Here is a 17,627-nt window from a genome sequence, read left to right on the forward strand (position 1 = left end):
CACTCGAACTTAGCCCTTCCTTACTTGTTTTTTTTTACTTTTCGTTTTTATACTCTCGCAGCAAAGTTGGTAAGGAGAGTATTATAGTTTTGTTCACATAATGGTTGTTTGTAAGTCCTAAAACTAAAAGAGTCAGATATAGGGTTATATATACCAAAGTGATCAGGGTGACGAGTAGAGTTGAAATCCGGATGTCTGTCTGTCCGTCTGCCCGTCCGCCTGTCCGTCCGTCCGTCCGTGCAAGCTGTAACTTGAGTAAAAATTGAGATATCATGATGAAACTTGGTACACGTATTCCCTCCATAAGAAGGTTAAGTTCGAAGATGGGCAAAATCGGCCCACTGCCACGCCCACAAAATGGCGGAAACCGAAAACCTATAAAATGTCATAACTAAGCCATAAATAAAGGTATTAAAGTGAAATTTGGCACAAAGGATCACACTAGGGAGGGGCATGTTTGGACGTAATTTTTCGGAAAAGTGGGCGTGGCCCCGCCACCTACAAAGTTTTTTGTTCATATCTCAGAAACTACTACAGCTATATCAACCAAACTCTTTAGAGTCGTTTCCTTCAGGCATTTCCATATACAGTTTAAAAATGGAAGAAATCGGATAATAACCACGCCCACCTCCCATACAAAGGTTATGTTGAAAATCACTAAAAGTGCGTTAACCGACTAACAAAAAACGTCAGAAACACTAAATTTTACGGAAGATATGGCAAAAGAAAGCTGCACCCAGACTTTTTTCAAAAATTGAAAATGGGCGTGGCGTCGCCCACTTATGGACCAAAAACCATATCTCAGGAACTACTCAACCGATTTCAATGAAATTCGGTATATAGTATTTTCTTTACACCCTGATGACATGTACGAAATATGGGGGAAATCGGTTCACAACCACGCCTTCTTCCAATATAACGCTATTTTGAATTCCATCTCATGCCTTCTCTGTATACATTAGGAACCAATAATGATAGCGGAATAAAACTTTACACAAATACGGTATTTGAAAAATATGTAAATGACAGATAATGAAATCTCGATTATCACTTTATCATGCGAGAGTATAAAATGTTCGGTGACACCCGAACTTAGCGCTTCCTTACTTGTTTAACGTTGTAATGCTGTATCGTTTATTTTAGGAGTGGTTAGGATCAATGTTGCTTTTGAAACATTAAGGGGCTATACCAGTGTGACACTTTTAAAAAAATGTTTTTTTGTTTTTACTTTTTCGATAGTTTATATATTGAAAAATATCTTGTGAAATCGGCTTGATTAGTTTTTGAATGGCAGCATTCTAAACAGCGACTGCTCGCAGGCATAAATCGGTCCACCTGCCTATGGACCGGTATCAATGGACTAAATTTATTTTGTGAATTGATGGATCTTCTTTCAAAATTTAATAATAATACTTTCGTTGGATGTCTTCAAAATATAACGAAAGCTGCTGAATGCATTTATTAATGGAGTACACAAAAAGCCATAGCCCAAGAAAAAGCAAAAACTTTACAGAAAGAAGGTTCGGTTGATTGCTTGACAGTTTCTGGAGACGGCACATGGAAAAAATGCGGCCACACTTCACGTTTCAGTATTACAACTCTTGCGGATAAATATAATAAAAAATTTATTGATACAATCGTAAAATCAATTTATTGTAAGACAGTGGCGTAGCTAGGGAGGCGAAGGGGCCGTCGCCCCGGGCGCAACGTCTTGGGGGCGGCAAAACGATCTTCGCTGTTTTTTAATATTCAGAAAAATACTTCAACAAATTTTTTTACAAAATATATTATAAAAGATAAAGAGTTGTACACTCACAATATAATAGTCTGAATAACAATGAAAAATATTAATTTTTACTCGAACACACTTCAGTCTTTGAATTTGTCTTATATCTTTCTTTACACTAGTGATACAACTTAAAGATGCACTTTTCTAGCTTTGATCGCTGCAAAATCACATATCATATCATCGTAATTAATATTAAAAAATATTATCTTCTGAATTAAGTACAGGATTATCATCTTCATTGTCCGTGCCTATCACGTCTGCACTATTTTTTTCCGTTTCGTCACTCTTTGGCAATTCTAAACAAAATTAGAAAGAAATATTAAAATAAACGTAGCGAATAAAAAGATAATATTCATACTAATATTATTCTAATTATTATTTTTAAAACGACGTTAAAAAGTACGTTCCTTGAAAGTTTACTTTGAGAAATTTGGCAAAATTATAAGTAGGTTATATGCTTTATATAGTCGAGAAAATGCAAGATCTCATTTAAGGCAGATTGTTCAAGCAAATTCATGTTGTTTCATATAATTTTGTATCAAAATTTAATCGGATTGACGCTATGATTAGTTATAAAATGAGAATCTAACCAATCGTATAGAATAACTTGGAAATATTTTGTATCATATTTGAACATCTATCCAACTATTGTGTCGTCATGTTAAAAATCAAGACTACAGAACAATCTAGCCGTGTCGTTCTTACCAATTTCATCTGCATCCTTATTGTATTCATTGTCAGTTTCTCCTGATGAGGTCGAGTCGTCGAATAAGCAGGCCGCACCTAGCGCAGTCGTTCCCTTGTTGATAAACGCTTCCATGAAATTTACGCTTTTTCATCTTCCGAAACTGCGCGCCACTGGGTTTGTTTCGTTTCGTTTTGCTATGTTTGAAGATAAGCTAATCTGAAGTCATAATAAATAACAGCTTCTTTGGTATAATATACTGATTGTTATAATTACTGATTATAATGCAAATGATTTAAATTATCTACTACAGTAACAAATATATACACTATTTGAATCAGTAACGACTTTCGTGCTTAAGGTAGTACGAGCGTGTATTCGTTTTTGAATGATTTTTTTTCCATTTTCAAGAAACATTTGTAACAGTATTTTTATTTTCACTCTGTCGTCGCGACGTGTGACTCTCACAGTTACCCTATGCTTTGAATGTAACAAATGCTTTTATTTCTCCAAATTTTCAAAAATGGTATTTAAAAACTCCAATTCGGGCAAAAATTCCTGCAAATTGTGTCAAAAGTGTACAAGATATAGGGCGAAAATTGGCTTTTTCTATGGCTTTTAATAAGATTTCTTGTAAATTTACTGTCAATTTCCTCAAAAAACGTATTCTGAGAATTTCGGAACTTCAGAATTTTCGTGGCTTCTAGTTCCTAAATTTTATATACTTAATAGCGAAGATATTTTGTAAAAATTCACTTTTGTTCGAACCACCTCATGAAACTTGTAGGTAGAAAGACAAAGGGGGGCGGCAGAACATCCTTGGCCCCAGGCGCCCGAAGTTACGCCACTGTTGTAAGAGTTGTGAACTATGGGAAAAGAAAAAATATTCTCATCCTGAACAATATGAAGAATGGTATGAAAAGCGTGACGATTGCGATGCAAATCATGTTGGAACGGCTGGAAAAATGGAAGTTGACAGTGTAAAAGACATTTTTGGCTACTCGATTGATCAATACGGAGCGAAATACGTTCGCTATATTGGCGACGGTGATAGTGCCACATACAAAGGCTTATTGGATTTGAATCCATACGACGATATACATATAGAAAAAAGAGATGACATCCGAATCAAGCAGGCGGAGATACGTCACGCGGCGTCCTCAAAAGAGGGAAAAAACAATCCGGAGACAAGCATTATCATCTTTGCAGGCATATTTCGAGGAATCAAGGGCTTGTATGGAAAACTTTCGCATTTGACGTGGTATCTTCACGAAATTTGACATGGATTACTGCTTAAGGTAACAATATAATCTCCAAAAAAATTGTTCAGAACGAATTACTATAGCATATATGTAGCTTCCATACAAACTGAACACATAGTTACTAACAGAAGTGCACCTGTGAAGGGTATTTAGCTTCATTGCAACCGAAGTTAACGTTGTTTTCTTATTTTTCAATATTTTTGTATAAAAAAAATTTAATATAGCTAAAAATATACTTTATTACGTCCATAGAGCGTCGAAACATTCAATCTAGTACTTTCTTTTAAACAAATTCACGAAAATCGCCTAATTTTTCATGCGTTATACTGGTATAGCCCCTTAATGTGAGAAGACGGAGCTCTTGATGTACTCAATCCATGCAATATTACTCATTAATTTATTTTTTACATATATTTACCTTGTATGAATATACTCAATCATCAAAAAACTATTTTCAGTTTTTTGTTTGCAAATTAACAATTCGGTCAGTTTTTTTTTGATCTTCTTAAAGTGTAATGTCGTGTCGTATTAATAAATTATTACTAATAAGAAAAGTGAGTGCTCATTACAAGAAACACTTTGAAAAAGCATCCTAAAGATTTCAAATGGACTGCAAATTATTTAAATATGAAATGTGCACTTCCGACAATGAGGACAAAAGTATTGCTTTTTGCTTTTGAGAAGAAACCACCACTCAGTCTAAGAGAAGCTAAAGAAAAGCTTTATTTTAACAAGTAGGAAAACAAAACCATGATTTGAGCAATGTCATATCTACAGATGAGTTAATTTTTTTCCACGCCTCAAGACATGTTTGGCTAGGAAAAGGACAAAACAGTATGAAGATTTGTGTATATATTTATTGAAGTATCGAATTTCTTTACACAAAAATTTCTGACTGAGTAAGCTGATGTCAATATTTTAAAAACGGTTGATTCTCAAATTGCTTGGTATAATATAAAGAGGACCACCATGGCACTAATACAAATGTTACAGTAGACATACGTATATTCTATGGGCTATTGTACGTAACCAATATTTATGTACATACTCAGAAACATACACATGTATAAACATGTATTTGCGCGCACTTAACATACGCAAATTTAAATGTCAGCACAACAAATGCCAAACAAACACTAATAATCAAACAACTTTAAAAAGCAAATATGTACTAACACATCATGCATACACATATTTATTCCCTGTACATATCCATATGAAATGCATTACGTTGTCAATATTCAGATGCCATGGCACGGCGATAAAGGTCGCCCAAACACATCGCTTATTAATTACCATACTGTTGGGCGTCGAAGAACTTGAACCAGCAAATCAACTACCTACGGCGCCAATGATGATTTAAGTGTCCACAGAGCATTGAAAAGGTGTTCTAGGCAATGTATATAAAATATTCGAACCCACAAGTCAAAGAATTGTGGTTGTATACATTTTATAATGTTGCGCCACAACTTAACTATTTAAATATAAACAGAAGTTTACCTGTACATTCACATCCACCATGTAAGAGATATATTCTGTCGCTAAGGTATTAATATGCTTTAACTTTGTTCAGCTTCATTCTAAAAGTCTACAACCACACGTTTTACACTCACGTACTTTTCACATAAATACAATATGATATATACTATATAACGATCCTGAGTATGTACTTAGGTATTGCTCATAAAGAGCCCTCATATACATATTTTTAATTTATGCGCGAATTAAAATTTCTATTGTACAGGTAATGCAATATTGCTAAACGGGAAATAATTTTTAAGAGCAATAATTTGCAAATGACACTATGAAATTCTTAAGTGCAAAGAAGGCAAACTCTATAATTAAAATACAATTTCATGTTCATAGAAGCTACGTAAAAATATTAAAGATCTTAAAGGGTGTTTTTTTGAAATGTTGTTGAAGAAACAAAACGTGTTTACAAAAGTAAGGTCCATATTCCCATTTATCAAACAGAATATTCGTATCGTCCGTAGATCTTATCTCGAATGATAACAAAGCTTGTAAAAATTCGATATTACTCGTTATGAGCGAACTTCGATAATCAACCAATTTCCGGCATATTTGAAATGAAAGCTGTTCTCAAGGAAAAGCAGATTTATATATTTTGCATAGTCAGTATTTATGGCCTGAATTTTAAAAAACCTTGATATAGTCCGTTTTAGTATGGAATCTGTTCTTAGTCAGAAGATGGGAGTTTAGCAATGAAAACAAGCATAGTATTTGCACACATTTGGTTATAGACTTTCGCTCTATGACTACGATAAATACTTCGAACAAATTCATGTTCAAAATAATGTGGATTTTATAATAGTATATGTTTATTAAAGCGACGAATATAAGTTGTTGGAGAAAGTTTTCCTTTCAATCACCTAAAAAATAAAATAATTTTGGTAGCGAAATCAAATTAAAGACCATAAGCATATATTGCATGATACTTTCGGAGGAATTTTTCGAACGTATAAGACACCAGGTAACTCCTTAAAAGTTTCTAATATTTGGTTCACAAAATATTGTAAAATTTTTTATAACCCGAACCGTTTAAATCCTTTGACTATGTAGTATCTTTGTGATTAATTAAGACACCTCACTTTAAGTTTAAAATTAACTTATTTCTCTTAAATGTCAAGTAAACTAAAAAATAAACTTCGATACTTTCTAACCATAGAGCTCTCAATACGTAATCCTGAACAGGGAATATTAAGTTTCCCACCGTATTTGTAACGCCCAAAAAGAGACGTCGGAATTACTCTGGGCAAAAAAAGTAAGACTTTCTAATTTAAATTTCGCATGAAAACCCATTTGTTAAAATATTTCTTTTCTTGGTTGGTATGATTATCATCTGTGTAAATGTCAAATCAAGAAAACACTTGTGTTAATATACGCTTGTTCTTCTAAAGTACATAAAGTCGATTCGGCGCTTTTTACGATGAGTAAATTTATTCAATAAGCAAGTTCCATTAAATTAAATAAAAACCACATCCAGAACGGTCATAAATCAACTGATGACCAACACATCAATATAATTAAAGAATTGGTGCCTGAGAATCGATGATTAACACTGACATCTTTCGAATATCAGAAGCATTTGCGAAAACTATTTTGAAAAATCATTTGGCGATGAAACTTACAGCCCGGAAGCAGACGATCAAACGGTCGAATATCTTGGCAAAGGTGAGCGGAATTCGAAAAACCACGTCAAAGCAGGACAAACATTAAGGTTATGTTAACAGTTGTCCTCGATTATCGAGGTGTGGAGCACTCCGAATTCCTTCCGACTGGCCAAACCGTTAACAAGGAGTACTATTTGAGTGCTATGTGTCGTTTGTGAGAAGCTACTCGAAAACTGGTGATTTTTGCTTCACGATAACGCACCGTCGCATACTGCATGGATTCTTCGTTAGTTTTTCGGCAAATTTTCAACCGGTATCGCGCCGCTAACACCAATTCGCCTGATTTGACTTCGTGTGACTTCTGGGAAACCGTTTCGAGTCAATTGATGACGATGAAGGTTATCTCAGAAATAGATTTTAACACCTGTTTCGAAGATTAGAAAAGACGTTGGCACAAATATATTGTGGTGAAGGGCTTACGTGAGAGGAGGACGATATAAATTTTGAAGAAAATTATGGCTTCGGTGCAGTCGAAGTTAAAGTTTTTTTTTGTTGTGAACCCTTGTAGTGATATTGTATTTTATTATGTTATTATGCTTCAGCAAATAAGTTCAGATGCTTAATAAAGCTGATTCAAATCGGCACAATATATTAAATGAAATTTATTATCATCTGCCAGTATTGCGTATTCCAAAGTAAACCGGATGTTTTCTATATGTCGTCTGATGCGTTAGAATGTGGTATCTTTATGGATTGTCCAGTGAGAATTTCATGACGTTTCATTGATTGGAAGTGAAGTTATTGCGTTTTAAGTGTCAGTATATTTGTGTTATCGGTGCAAAAATAAGATTCGAACAAGAGCTTTTACCGAAACGTTTCAATTGATGAAACAAGTTTATGGCGATGATTGCCTATCCCGTAGCAGAGAGCACAAGTGGTTTCAACATATTCGAAACTGTGCGTAAATTTATCAAAAATCAGCCGAAGTCATCATTGAAATTCATGGAAATGGAATTGAACATCTCCAAAACATTGATTTATCGCATTTTGACCAAACATTTAGGCTTACGAAAGGTGTGTGCACGGTTTGGTCCGCACAAATTGACTGCCATATGGCATCGTGCGACTTCTTCTTTTTCGGAAAAAATGCATTTGCCCATAAAAAGCAAGCGCTATGCAGACGAAGAGGCCATTCGAAAGGCTTGCACCGGCATACTGGTGGCCATACCGGCCAACGAGCAAAAACACCGTTCGACATGCTTTTGGACCATGTAAAAAGCTGTATTCAAGCAGAAGGAGACTATTTTGAATAAAATAAATTGATTTTAATGAAAAAGCCATTTGTTCTGCTTACTACGGAAATCATTTTGTATATAACAATCTGTTCGTGATATTATTGTCTGAGATATTATTGTGACCCTGTAGGATTTTTTTATACTCTAACAATGTTGCTAAGGAGAGTATTATAGTTTTGTTCACATAACGGTTGGTTGTAAGTCCTAAAACTAAAAGAGTCAGATATAGGGTTATATATACCAAAGTGATCAGGGTGACGAGTAGAGTCGAAATCCGGATGTCTGTCTGTCCGTCCGTGCAAGCTGTAACTTGAGTAAAAATTGAGATATCATGATGAAACTTGGTACACGTATTCCTTGGCTCCTTAAGAAGGTTAAGTTCGAAGATGGGCAAAATCGGCATACTGCCACGCCCACAAAATGGCGGAAACCAAAAACCTATAAAGTGTTATAACTAAGCCATAAATAAAGATATTAAAGTAAAATTTGGCACAAAGGATCGCATTAGGGAGGGGCATATGTGGACGCAATTTTTTTGGAAATTGACTGTATTTGTTGTACATATCTCGGAAGCTACTATAGCTATGTCAACCAAACTCTACAGAGTCGTTTTCTTCAGGCATTTCCATATGCAGTTCAAAAATGGAAGAAATCGGATAATAACCACGCCCACTTCCCATACAAAGGTTATGTTGAAAATCACTAAAAGTGCGTTAACCGACAAACAAAAAACATCAGAAACACTCAATTTTACGGAAGAAATGGCAGAAGGAAACTGCCACCAGGCTTTTTTTAAAAATTGAAAATGGGCGTGGCCTCGCCCACTTATGGACCAAAAACCATATCTCAGGAACTACTAAACCAATTTCAATGAAATTCGGTATATAATATTTTCTTAACACCCTGATGACATGTACGAAATATGGGTGAAATCGGTTTACAACCACGCCTTCTTCCAATATAACGCTATTTTGAATTCCATCTGATGCCTTTTCTGTATAATACGAGTATATACATTAGGAACCAATGATGATAGCGGAATAAAACTTTACAAAAATACGGTATTTGAAAAATATGTAAATGACATATAATGAAATCTCGATTGTCACTTTATCATGCGAGAGTATAAAATGTTCGGGGACACCCGAACTTAGCCCTTCCTTACTTGTTTTTGTTATTTTCGGTCGTTACTTTCTTAAACATGTATTACCTTATTAATTACTTAAAAAATTAAAAACAAAATTACAAAAATAATAAAAAACATTAAACAGGTGGCAAGTTCCCGTAGCAAGCAGTCTCGTTAGCTAAAAGAACTTTGCTACCCAAAACATAATATTTTTCACCTAATTTTCTATATGTTTTGAACTTTTATAAAAGTAGCAGCAATCTTAAATGATTGCTTACATGTTGGAAAAAATACCAGTATATAAAAGAAATACTTAAGCCTGCCTTAAGTTAATGCTGTGTAGTTTAAGTTTATAATGGAATTTAGTATCACGCAATTTCTCTGCAGTATATTTTATTCTTCACAATATTTTCCTATTTAGCTGCAGTCTTAAGTGTATCATTATGTATGGTATACACTTGTGAAATTTTCGACATACGAGACTTCAGGCAGCACGCTCCAACAATTTGGATAAATACACAAATAAAGCAGCAAATAAAAGCACATTATCAATCAAGTTAACACTCTCAATCTAAACGTTCACTTATTCACGAGACATAGACTCCTGCGGAGCTGAATGTATTGATATAGAAGAGAATTTGCTTGAATTTGGATAGACATATGTAGGAAATAAGTATACTCTGAATAATTTTTAGTAAGCAAGTATATACTGATTTAGTTGTATCTTTATTCACATTCAAAAAGCAACTGTCCAGTTTATCCGTTGTCGAGTACGCGTCTCGCATATTCGTCAAGTTGGGATTGACTACGGCTACTATAGCATGGTTGCATTCTTTCGTATTTATGTAGTTTAAGTTAAAAATGTAAGTAATAGGTGTTTAGTTAGAAATGTAAGTAAACAATAATATATTTATATATATTAATATTAATATATCTGTCCGCTTCGAGTTGTCCGTCCGTGTACGTTTTCTACACATATATATATATATACAGTTTTCGGACATCCGCTTATCAATGAAAAATCTATAACATCATTTGTTTAATATTTGTTGTTTGTCAACTAGCATGAATTTTGGCATAGATCGCCCCACTTGTCTTATATATCTGTCTGTTGTATTTATATTTTAAACCGGAACTAATAGCGACGCAAGAATCGAAAAGCTATCTCACATAACTACGCCTTCTATATATTTTCATCTTCTATCTCTACAAGAAAAAAGAGACTAGTAACACAATTACTTTGGAAACATAATATTCGCTAGCTGATTGATCTGATTCGCATGGTCTGCAGATTATTACGGAAAAATATAGCGTACTTAAAGTAGGCAGCCGGTACTTACATCCTAACCTGCTCAGCTGTCTAGAACTGGATGCTAATCAATTTGTTTGAGGATCCTCCGAAAGCAGTAAAGGACGAAAATGTGTAAATTACGGAAATAGCTGTGTTGTATACAAATAACTGTACATATGTATATATATGTCTTCTACGACTGTGTGGTTAACTGTTCACACCAAGTTTGCATGTAAATCACACAAATGATTTTATGTGTATGTGTTTGTTTGTGTCTAGTCGTAAAAAAATGGCGCTAGTCCAAAACTTGGCAATATTTCATGCTTGTTTCCTTCGCCATTTTTTACTTGCGCGCATTTTTCGATTGGTAATGTACGTGCTATCGTGTAAGTTTCAAGTTTTGACGTATGCACTTGACTCGGAATTTTAATTCGCAGATGTCAGTTGCTCGATATTTTCCGGCTGAGTATAACTGTTGGAAATATTTGTGCGCTTATCTGTCAGTGTTACTGGAGATACTTAATACTCGCAGAAAACAGTATCCCGTAATATGTAATATAATTTGTTTGCGGTATGTACATATACAGCTGAGGACACATAAGTGGCACATTTTTTTATCTTCTTATTTGTGTTACAGTATCATAAATGTTTTTAATAAATAACAAGTGTTTGGGTTTTTTTAAAAGGTTCAATCTTTGTCTTTAATAACAGTACAAAATTCATTGCTAACAAGTAAGGAAGTTCGGGTGTCACCGAACATTTTATACTCTCGCATGATAAAGTGATAATCGAGATTTCATTATACGTCATTTACATATTTTTCAAATACCGTATTTGTGTAAAATTTTATTCCGCTATCATCATTGGTTCCTAATGTATATGTACGTATATTATACAGAGAAGGCATCAGATGGAATTCAAAATAGCGTTATATTGGAAGAAGGCGTGGTTATGAACCGATTTCACCCATATTTCGTACATGTCATCAGGGTGTTAAGAAAATATTATATACCGAATTTCATTGAAATTGGTTTAGTAGTTCCTGAGATATGGTTTTTGGTCCATAAGTGGGCGAGGCCACGCCCATTTTCAATTTTTAAAAAAAGCCTGGATGCAGTTTCCTTCTGCCATTTCTTCCGTAAAATTGAGTGTTTCTGATGTTTTTTGTTAGTCGGTTAACGCACTTTTAGTGATTTTCAACATAACCTTTGTATGGGAGGTGGGCGTGGTTATTATCCGATTTCTTCCATTTTTAAACAGTATATGGAAATATCTGAAGAAAACGACTCTGTTGAGGTTGGTTGACATAGCTATAGTAGTTTCCGAGATATGTAAAAAAAACTTAGTAGGGGGCGGGGCCACGCCCACTTTTCCAAAAAAATTACGTCCGAGTATGTCACTCTCTAATGCGATCCTTTGTGCCAAATTTCACTTTAATATCTTTATTTATGGCTTAGTTATGACACTTTCGAACTTAGCTTTCTTATTGAGCCAAGGAATACGTGTACCAAGTTTCATCATGATATCTCAATTTTTACTCAAGTTACAGCTTGCACGGACGGACGGACGGACGGACAGACGGACGGACGGACAGACAGATATCCGGATTTCAACTCTACTCGTCACCCTGATCACTTTGGTATATATAACCCTATATCTGACTCTTTTAGTTTTAGGACTTACAAACAACCGTTATGTGAACAAAACTATAATACTGTCCTTAGCAACTTTGTTGCGAGAGTATAAAAAAACAATCATCAAAATGCGAAAATTTTGGTATAATGAGCTGAACGCAAAAATGGCACAATCTAAAAAAAGTTAATAATTTAGTTCAAATCGCATTTCTATAAATTTTGATCCATACAAATACTTATACTTTCTACGAGATTCTGACATGTAGCTTTTGGTATAGCGTACCAAGTTTTTTTAACTGCAGAAAAGAGATCGTCCATATTTTTTAATTAACCTTTGCAATTTCAGTCTTGATTTCATTCCACTGGTCTTCAATTGGATTTAAGTCAGGACTTTGCGCTGGCCAATCCAAACTATCTATCCTTCTGCAGAAACCAATTTTTGACTAGCAACGAGTCGTGTTTGAGATAGTCGTCTTGCATGAATTTCCATTTAATTGGCATAGACTCAAAAGCATATGGTTCCATATGGTTTTTTAAAATGTGCAGGTACTGAAACTTGTCCATTTTTCTATTGATCCTTACGAGCGGGCCTACACCATGCCAAGAAAATGCTCCCTAAGTCATAATATCCGCCACCATGCTTTATCGTCTTCTGAATGTACCTAGGATTATATTTTGAAATATCTTTTTTTAAAGGAGTGGATTCTTCCTCGTTATGCGTCCGAACAATTTTGATTGATTCAGATGTCTTCTGACAAGTCTAGAAGATATTCCTAATTCCGATGATTGGTTGATATCAGTTGCTACCTGCCGTGATGATTTAAATGGATAATTTTTGACGATTCAACTACAGCAGCGTCTTTACGCGTATCCATTTTACATGGTCTTGGCTTCCGAATCCTGCCTTTGACCAATACTTGGGAGTTCTTCATACATGATTTGATTGCGTTGTATACTTTTTTACGAGAAATTTCTATTAGTTTGGTATATGCTACTTTTTGCCCTTTTTTATGCAAGTTCCAAATAATTCCCCTTTCTTTTATTGTAGTGTACTTTCCGGATCCCATTTCATATTATTTCTTTCACTGAAATACTTTCAATTATTTATTTTTGAACAACACAAAAATTATATTCTTAAATTAAAATCTGCGCGAGTCCTACTTCTGCGAAGTAATCTGTGCCATTTATGTGTCCACTCAAAATCAGCTTTGACTACACATAATTGATAACGGTAAGCAAAAAGCAAAAATTAACGGAATATTTGGGCAGTACAGTACAACGCTAGTACAGCAGCTCCAAATTGAATGCAAAATTTTTACATTTTAAACAACTTTAACTTAAACAATTTTAGCATTTATATGAAATGAAACTTTGTGCCATTTATGTGTCCATAGCTGTACATATATCAATTAGTTCCGGGTTTGTCTTCGCTAATTAAGAGGTTAGTGGTAGTCAGAATTTTATTTTCTGTTTTCTTTTTTGAAAGTACAAAATCTTAGAATTATTCTCCGAAGATTTGATATAAATCCCACAAATGCTTTTTGATAATACATATCAGATGTAGCAAATGTGTTATGAAACCTTTGAGAAGTGGCTGTTTGAAGCTGCTGCAAGCGGCAGATTTTTGGTGCTTTTTCGAACATACTCAAGCAAGTGGAGAGCTTGCTACTTATACTTCTCGAAGTTATTCTTTCTTACCTTCCGATGTTGTAGAAGAATCGAAGCAAATTTATGAATATTTAGTAGCTCAAAAGCAATATTCCTGATTTCATTGCTGCAGATGATTGGTCGCCTAGAAGTTCGGATTTGAACCCATTGGACTACAGTTTTTGTCTAAAGTTCCAAAACATAAACCCTTGAATATCTCATAGAAATTGGGACGGTCTCAAAAATAGAAACTGTGAGTGCTGTTATTGAAATGAAAAAAAAATAAATCATTTCGAAAAATTTTTTACATCGGTCATATTATACAATATGTATATGCATTATTAAACATTGTAATAATAGAAAATGTATTATAAAGTAGTTTTATTTTTATATTGGACAAAACTTATAAGAGAGGTTGTGACGAGACTAAGTATAACACATACATTGTCATACTTATATTTATTAAGTATAACACATACATCCCGAAAAATATTTTTTGGAATCATTGGATATTTTTTGTCACGTTACTTATATTTATTGGCCACACATGTATTTTGTGTTACAAGATCGTGATTAACGCCTTTATTTTTTGTGGAAGACAACATATTTAGTATTCAATATGTATATGTAAACATTGTAATAATAGAAAATGTATTATAAAAGTTTTATTTTTATATTGGACAAAACATATTGTCTAAAAGCACTGTATATTTTTTGTATATTTAGTATTCAGTACAATTTTCATATTGTCTCTAAACGCGTCTGTAAAATAATCACTACTCAGTGATTTGATTTGCTTTCGTCTCATTTGTATGCGTTTTAGCTGTCATATATACGTATGCTTATAACTTTTGAAAGTATATTCACGGTTATATTTTTTATTTCATACGTATACATATGTATACAGTGAAGTCCTGTGGATTATCAGCACTTCAAATGTAGCAATTTTGTTCAATAATGTACCTATTCCAGTGAGCTTCATCTATTACTTTGAAAATAAATTTGCATAATTTGGTGAAGTTGTCTGCGAGGAGGTATGTTTCTTATTAAATATTATACCAAACTGAGGACATATCAATGAATAACACAAACCAACGCACCACACTTATTTCTTATTAATATAGATGAAAACATAAAACTAATAATTCAGAATAAATTACAATTGAACGGTTAGCAATTCACTGCTTCGTCTGTGTTTTTTTGGTGATTTCTGATAACTAGGGATTGCAGCCAAAATTAATGCGTGTAATCCATTTAACATCCTACTTAAAATTTTAAACATTTTTTATTATTCTCATTTTCTTTTCTGACCTAAGAGAGCACGAGTCACAAATATTTCACAAACTTTAAACTTTAGAGGAGGGTAATCTCGACTATTTTTTGTGCTGCCGTTGTTGTTGTTGCTGTTTTTGTGTTTCGTAATTTGTTATGAGGATAATTGTATGTGAACGATTCTGTCAACTCAAGACCTCAATTTTGATGTGGATATAAGTTGCACTAGTTGTTTTAATTAAGAACTTTTTACATCATGCGGAAATTATTTTATCATCTTGTGATTGTCAAATACATGTAGTATGAACTATTAGACGTTTTTCATTTTTTGTGGTTTGAAGTTTTATTTATCTTATATTTCTCAATTACTATGAAATCATGTCGTGCCAAATATTTGTTAAATGATAAGATAATTAGTCGAAAATGTGCGGTTAATAGTATAATCGATGACTTACGACTATCCGTATTATCCGAGCAGATATAAAAATATTATTTAAAAGTCGGATTTTAGTCGCATTTTCAGATATTATTAACTCCCTTTCTCTCCCATTCTGTGCTAGAATCATGTGATCCCCGATCTCATTCTCCTTACCAAAACGTGCGAAAATTTATGCGGAAGGTGCTAATGAAAGTTATGCATGAAGATGTCTAGATTTTTTTTGCTTATCCCCAGCAGACCGTAAAATTATAAAATGCGTTGTTGAAGGTAAAATAAGGTATGAGAACCCTGCAAAGAAGTTGATATCTCCACACGGGTATGATTGTAGGCCACTTAATACGCCTGGTGTCCATCTCAGATTTTTTTGCATTGGGTCCTTAATTTCTTCCTCGGCCATATAAATATGTGTATATATAATAATAATATGGTATGTGTCGGAGAGAGAGAGACATATTTGCGTAAATATACTCTGTAAGAAAACACGAAAAAGCGAACTATGTTAATGTAACCATATGTAAGTTGGAATTCTCGGAACCTATGACCTGTATTAACCTAACCATAAATCACATATAAAAACCATAAACACCAAAAGGTCCATCATATGTACACACATAATGCAGATAAGCATCAATATATGTATGTATATATACGCTTATGCATTTACCAGCATTTTACTCATAGGAAAAAGTTGTAAAAGTGAAAAAGGGGGATAAAAATCATTGCACACAGGGGGCCAACGTTGTACCAGAAAATAATGGCAAACAAATAACCGAACGAATGACTGTCAAGTGTCACCATTGGCTGCGAGCAGGGCATTTTAAGTACATATTTCTCCGCCTACACTTAAACTGCGGGACATGCTGTGCTGTGTTGCAAATTGTTGAAATGCATTTGAACACCTACAACTAATATTGCGTTCGTGTATGTGCGTCGCTCTAACTTAATAATATTTGCACTCGGAGTGATATGGTCGGCTACACATCCACCGATATCAACGAAATGGATTACGCATGCAATGCAATTAGCATGTGTAGATAAAGTTTCCGTGCACCATGGCGTATGTGTGATGCCTCTGTATATACAAAATGTCACGTTCATTGAGATCTTCGATGATGTGTGTGCATGTGTAGTCATAAAGTTTACCAATACGTTATTGCTTTAATGCAAATAAGAGAATGGAATTATAAAGACATTATTCAGTATTTTAGTTTGAGCACGCATCCACTAAAAATCCGAAAAAGAACACTCTGCTTTGTTTTAAAAATATATTTTATCCAGTTGAGTTGGTTTCATGGAATATTACTTTATGCCGGATAGTATCTTAAACTTATACAAGGGGACAAAAAAAATCAAAAACAAGCCGCAGTTAAAAAATTTCGTATAAAATATGGTTGGAATGTTGTTTTAACTTTATTAACTGTGAAGATTAATTGAAATGGCAGCAAACTTTCAGTCTCCATACCACATAATATAAAACAAAAAGCTAACCAAATTGCAAATTGAATCAAAAGTGAGATATAATTCCATAAAGCAGTAACAGTATTACCCGGTTCGCGTTGATTTGACTCTACCGTCGCTTTCTTATGAATGAAGTGCTCTGTAAATATTGACGTCAGCAAAGCAAGAAGAAAAATAAATCAACCGCAAATGGCAAGTAAAATACATTTGCAAAAGTTATTCATTTAATACCCTGCGAACCACGGCTACCCGCTTGAGACAAATATTCCAATACAACTACACATTTTTTCTCTATACACTAACACCAACGCACATTTTCGGGTTATTTTTTGTTTACCTAAATGCGATGAAAAAAAGATTGTGTCATTGCTTGATTTATTTGAATGAGTGCGAAGGAGAAAACATTATTGTCAATAGTGACAAAAGAAAATCCCAAAAAGGGTAATAAAAAACGATTGAAAGACGCATGTCATTCGTGATCGTACTATCGGAAAGGAGGCTCGTACAACAAGAAGGTAAGTGAATGATTTTTTTTAAATAATTTGCAAATAATTACTTCATTTGTTTTTATAGCATTGGAATTAGCAGCTGCAGCAAT

At 34.0% G+C, this 17,627-nt stretch overlaps 1 long non-coding RNA gene across 9 annotated transcripts in view; it reads right to left on the reverse strand.

Annotated features, from left to right (window-relative positions):
- Positions 1-17,627, reverse strand: part of LOC126754677 (uncharacterized) — a 189,577-nt gene that overhangs the window by 162,058 nt on the left and 9,892 nt on the right. For 6 of the 9 annotated variants that reach the window (XR_007666346.1, XR_007666343.1, XR_007666340.1 and 3 more), the window contains exon 3: positions 2,495-2,693. The exons of 2 other annotated variants lie outside the window; for them this stretch is intronic. This is a non-coding gene — a long non-coding RNA (uncharacterized LOC126754677). The remainder of the gene's footprint in view (positions 1-2,494; positions 2,694-17,627) is intronic. One more of the 9 variants, XR_007666345.1, reaches the window with a different exon arrangement.

Source organism: Bactrocera neohumeralis, chromosome 4 (assembly GCF_024586455.1).
Source record: "Bactrocera neohumeralis isolate Rockhampton chromosome 4, APGP_CSIRO_Bneo_wtdbg2-racon-allhic-juicebox.fasta_v2, whole genome shotgun sequence".
Taxonomy (NCBI): domain Eukaryota; kingdom Metazoa; phylum Arthropoda; class Insecta; order Diptera; family Tephritidae; genus Bactrocera; species Bactrocera neohumeralis.